We start from the raw sequence: 6,387 nt of genomic DNA, 5'->3' as shown, positions 1-6,387 counted from the left end.
AATTTTATTACCATACCTTCCCAAATTCACTAGTTGTGCATGTAAGTAAGCAGTTGAGGGCATTTTACTGCTAATGATGGCATTAATATATGAAATAAAGGTTTTTCCTTTTTGAGTTTTAAAACATTTAAATTTATTTTAATTATTCATGAAAATATAAAAACATTAATAAGGAGCTATCATGTGACATTTGAATACATACATACACTTAATGCTTAAATCAGCTTATATGTATCTCCTAAAGTATTTGTTGTTGCTGCTGTTATTTTGTTTTGTTTTATTTTTTTAAGAAAAGGTCTTGCTATATAGTTTAGCCTGTCCTTGAACTTTCTCCATAGCCCAGGCTGGCCACAAATTCTTAGCAATCCTCCTACCTGAGTCTCCTGAGTTCTGGGATTATAGGCACGCCCAACCGTGCCCAGCTCTCCTAAAATATTTACAATTTCTTTATGATGAAAACGTTCGAACCCCTAGCCTTTTGAATGAAATAAAGATGGCATATTATAGTATTATATGGATGATATGCAAATATCCATATTAAAAAAAACACCCACAAGCAAATCAGAATTTCAGAGCTCTGTTTTTGGGGTTACTTTTGCCATAATAATAATAATTATTATTATTTTTTGGCAGAACTGGGGATTGAACACAGACCCTTGCACTTGCCAGGGAAGCACTTATTCCACAGAGCCATCTCCCCAGCCCCTGCCATAATTCTTAGAATGTATCAGAGGAAAAAACAGCAAGTATATGTGTAAGGATTATGTTGGCTTTAGGTCAGTCTTTTTTTTTTTTAATGTGTTTAGTACAGGGTCTACAGGTGTAGACCTACACAGGTTGGACTTGTAGTGATTCTCCTGTTTTCAGCCTCCCAAGCACTGGGCTTACAGGCATGTACCACCATTCCCAATCTCAATCGCCATCTCAGCCTGCTCTGGGGGCAGGGCTGACACAGCATGCCAGGGACTGCACCCTGGTCCCTGTGTCTGCCTAAGCAGGTGCTTTAGTCTGCTGAGCTAGCTGGCCACTCCAAGTCAGTCTTGATGAAGCAGGAAGCTAAAGTATCCTTAGAAGCTATGGAGAAGGATATTAATGTTCTTCTGCCACAGAACTCTGCTACTCAGGAAGCTGGACTCTGATTATATCTATCATTTAAGGTTCTCTCTTTTAGCTGCCATAATTGTCATTATCATGTATCTCAATGCTTTATTTTGGAATGTTTACATATCTAACTTGGACAATGTCTTAAGTAATTTTCTAAAGACTGTTATTGTGGCTAATAAGGCATATTAGCCAACAACAAAGGTCAAGTCAACATTAATACTTTTAGACTTAGAAATTGAACATATTTTTAACTCAAGGTACATTTTTTTGAACAAATAATTCATAAATAATCTTAAACTCATCAGAGGATAACTACAAGTGTTGTAGGCAGCTGAGTTAGATAGAAATATTATAGGCAGTTAGACAGGTTCAGGCCCTCAAGGAGACAAGATGGAAGACAAGGTGACTTTGCTATTTGGAAGAGATAGACACTCCCATAGGGGCCACACTTGAAGACCAAGACAAAAAGAGGAAACAGTTACATACTTCCCTAGGGATGGGCATTAGGGATTGATATCCTAAATAGTATCAATCAACTTGAAAGAGCCCAAATGAGTCACTAGCCCAACCCCCAACAGGAAGAGACCCTGTCCCGTATTCATGCCTGCTTGCTACGAGACTCACGTTCCCATTTGATACTGGATTTAATTAATTTTACCTGAGCAATGGTGCTTGTAATCTCATAGGTTGACCATAGTTTTGTCCCACCTCTGTCCAACTAAGCAAGTTTGCATGTCTTCTCCCCTATCTTAGGCTCACTTCACCACATGGTTTTCCTCTATAAAAATCCCTAAAAGAGACAACTTCCCGGGGAACTACCTGCTAGGGCCCCCCTCCTGTCCCTCTCTCGGGACAGGAGCTTTCTTTCTCTCAATAAATCTATTCTGCTCGTAGCCTCCGTTTGTTCCTAAAATTCATTCTTTGGTTTTAGAGAACACGAACTCGTGCAGGTCAGGTCCAGAGATCGTTTTTCCCTAAGTCATTTGGAAGTTCTCTATATGGTTTAGAGGTCACCCACCCGAGACCAGTTTTTCTCCCTATATCACAAGTAGATTTAGTTTCAAGTGTATATAAAATTCTCATAAGAAAAATAAAATAAATGAAGTATTTTATGAACACGATCTTATCTGTTAGGAATTAATGGACAAATAGAAGTAATCTATACATCTTCTATGTCACAATTGGATAATGATAGAGTTCTCAGGCAAAAGTCTAAAGGATTTACTTAAAGTTACACTATCTTTATAGCTTAATAAATAAAACACACTGTCACTGTGGTTTATATTTTATTTATTGGAATACTATTTTGAGATGAAATCCTGCTTGTTAAATTTTCCTTTAATACTATGCTGGCTCCGCCCCCAGTGATTGAGACTGGGCTTGGTGGTGTGCGCCTGTAATCCCAGCGCTTGGTAGGCTGAAAACAGAAGAATCATTATGAGTCTAATCTATGTACTAAGACCTTGTAGACCCTGAACTAAACACATTAAAAATTTTTTTTCCCTTAATAAGAGTCTGTGGTGAGGATTCAACAACAGGTAAGTTTTTATCCAAGAATACATCAAATCGTTTTTTAGTTTTTTTCCACTTGATGGGTAGTTGATTTACTTGAAATATTGGGTTATTAAGGTCCATCATTTTAACTGTATTGCTGTTCATTTTATCTTTTTTTCTATTTGTGTTCATTTTATGAGTTGGTGCACCATGGTTTAATGCATATGTATTTATAAATGTTATCTCTTTAAGTTAAACAGTTCTGTTAGGCACTGTATATTGTATTTCTTTGCCTCATTTGATGAGTTTTAGCTTGAAGTACACTGTCTAAAAATAAGATAGCTATTCCTGCTTATTTTCAGATAACTGTTTTATGGAAAATTGTTTTCCATCCTTACATTTTTAGTCTGAGTTTCCTTTTTGTGTTACATGTGATTCTAGTATACAACATACTATTAGATTTTATTTTTTGATGCATTCTGCTTATCTGTCTATTTTGCTTCATAAATTGTTTCTCTACAGTCTTGAAATCAAGGGAAACTTTTAAATTTTACAATCTGGGCAAGAGCCTGGCAAATACAAGGACCCAAGTTTAATGCCCAGTCCTGCATGCTGTGCTAGCCCCAGAATACTGGGCATGCTGTGCTGGCCCTGAAACTAGATGTGGTGGCACAGATCTGTAATTCCAGCACTGGGGAGGCTGAGCCAGGTGCATCACTCTGAGCCTGAACTGCACAGTGAGACCCTGTATCAAATAAATAAATATTTTTAAAAATAAATTTTGCAATCTATGTTTATTAATTTTTACTTATATGTGCCATGGTTTTGATGTGTCTAAGAGGTCTTAATTAAACTTTAAAAACAAACAAAAACACTTTAATGTCTTCTAAATGTTTTGTTGTGCTAGCTTGTACATTTAGGTTGAAGTTCAATTTTGAGTTATTTTTTGTGTATGGTTTGAAGTAATAGCCTAAGTTCATTGTTATTCAGGTTTATTAGCATCATTTGTGTGCAAAAGTAATAATTTCTTATTGAATTTCTATAGTATCTTTTAAAAATCATTTTACCATAAACATCACATTAATTTCTAGACTGTTGTTTCTTTGTTTCCTTTTTCAATCTAAATGTTATTATCAAAGTATCTTAAATATTACCACATTCTAAAAAGTTTTGAACCCACCAACTATAATCATCCAACTCTTTTATTATTTAAAAAATTATTTGGCACTTCAAAGGTTTGCAGTTATGTGTAGTTTTTAATTTCAAAAAAAAAAGAAATCTTGTTTGAATTTGATAGTGATTTCATGGATATATATATATATATATATATATATATATATATATATTCTTCATATTGACTCTGTTCAACAGACTTTCAGTGTAGCTGGTCTTCCTTGCTTGCACAAGTCTCTGGTGAACTTAAAATATAGTTTCAGCCACTTACATTCTTATCCTTGTTGTTCCAGGAAGAAATCTTTCTTTTATTTTGTGTGTTATACATGACATATGGAAATCATATGTAGAAATCATCGCATGAAACTATTTTATTTTTTTCCCAGTTCTGGAGATTGAACTCAGGGCCTTGTGTATTGTAGGGAAGCACTCTGCCACTGAATTCCTTCTCCACACCCTCACTGGTAAATTTTAAGTCTAGATTTCACAGGATCAAGTGAATACTGAACAATCTCTGGCTCATAAGTTAAATTGACAGAACAAACTGGAAGTGATGGGGCAAGAGAGACTCAATTTTCTTTTTTAATTTTATTTTCTATTTTTTTAAAGAATATAAAATAGGGAAAAAATACAAGATAATAACAAAAACATTAGAAATGATACAAAATTTCATTAAAGAAACTAATATGAATTGAACTACCTTCCTGTTTTGCATGATGTTATCTTCAAATTAGTTGATTAGGCACTGGGTATAAGCCTACAAAATTGATTAAAAAAACCATAAAATAACAATGAAAAGAAAGTTATAAGGAATTTAAAGAAAAATATAAGAATAAAGTAATTTAAGGATTAACTGTTCATTTCAACAGACCAGCAGAAATTAGTACAATTATCCAAACTATCCTGCATATATACACATATCTTTTTACCTTTCATAATTTCACTTTAAAAGTCACTTAAGTCCACTTAAGCTGTAGATGAACTCACTACCTTACCTCCTACCATGTAGTTAACCATAAATCCACCAAGAAAGACAAGGCCATGAAAATGTGAACAAATAGAACAAACTGGGAGGTGGTAAACATTAGACCATGATGTCTGCCTGACTGGCAGATGGTCAACAGTTTCCGGGAAATGTAAACCTTGTGACAAGTGTGTGGCATTCCTGAAAATGAAGTAATGTGATGTGGTTTCTATGGAAACCTAAACAGTGTTTAAATGTGAAAATAAAGCTCATATTAGGGCTGACATTTTGCTTTCTGACTCCTTGTCAGAAGTGTCGGTTGCTGGTTTTCAATAAAGCTTCTTGGTTCCTTTATGTTCGGTCTCCCATGAGTGCATCTCTTGATGAATTTGCCACAACAGAAGCATTTCATGCAATTAATATATGGACTCCTCTTGAATTGAAGCCAAAGACAATATTATTTCTCTCTGTTTTTTTAAATAAGCAACTGTCTTGAGGCCAAGAAAAGTTTTAAAACAGAGTCTAAGATCAGAGTTATATAAGCAAAAAGTCTGATTTTCGGCCATCTGACTCCAATATCCTCTCATAAAACAGTTAATTATAAATACTTAGAAGGAATAAAATCTGTAACTTGCAGCTAATTTAAATGTAATGTCTATGAATCTTAAAAATATGTCATCAAAATAATTAATTAGACAATGATAAAATTGAACACTTACCTATGGAGAAGTCTTGCTTCTACAATAAAGAACATATACGAAATAAGAACTAAGAAAATTGTAGATTATTTAAAATAAATAATTAATATTCAGGTAAGTATTTGAAATAATATTTAATCAAACACAAGAGAGTAACTTTACCAAAGGCTTAAGCATGACAGATATGTTTACAAAATATTAATGTGCTAAAAAGTCTGCAGGACAAATTGCATTATTTAAACTTATACAGAGACCCAGTACTAGCCCAGGTCCGGTGAGTGTGTGGAGAGCTTCCTGCTACCCTGCGCCAGCGGGACCAGTCCCACCCCAGGTGCAGCGTGGGCCGGACCCTCTCCCACACCCTCGGGCCGCCCCCCACCACTCCACAGTACCCCCACCTCCGCCCGCTGAGTAGGAATTTCTGCCGATTTCCGGGAACCCCCGGACCCAGTCTTAGCCCAGGTCCAGGGAGTGTGTGGGAGAGCTTCTTCTTCCCCCTACTTCACCTTGCTCCCTCCAGGCACAGCTCAGGCCTGGCATACACGCCTGAGATGTAACCCTGCAGCTGCAATCTCTGCAGAGAGTTTAGAGGATAGATCCACCCAGCTAGTCTAGGAGCAGAACATCTTGCCACAGGGGCACAACATATTCACCCTCAAGGGCAGGAGCTGGAAGGAGCTGAGCACAGCAGCCAGACCTAAGCCAGACGCAGCTGGATAAGTCGAAACTTTGTAGAGCTGCACCTGAACTTCAGTATGTGCGAAGGTTATAACTACAGCAAAGATCTACAACAAAGGTCAGAAGACAGTGCTACACAAAATGACGACAAGGATCAAAATGCAACCTCAGAACACAAGCCCACCTGTAACAAGTGCAGAGGACACTAACACAGAAAAAATTGGAAATCACACAGCTGAAAGCAATGAATCAACAGCTTCCAAAATAAAGAAACAG

Source organism: Octodon degus, unplaced genomic scaffold (assembly GCF_000260255.1).
Source record: "Octodon degus isolate 3935 unplaced genomic scaffold, OctDeg1.0 scaffold00012, whole genome shotgun sequence".
Lineage (NCBI taxonomy): Eukaryota > Metazoa > Chordata > Mammalia > Rodentia > Octodontidae > Octodon > Octodon degus.
The sequence above is the reverse complement of the archived record's forward strand: the minus strand, read 5'-3'. Positions refer to the sequence as shown.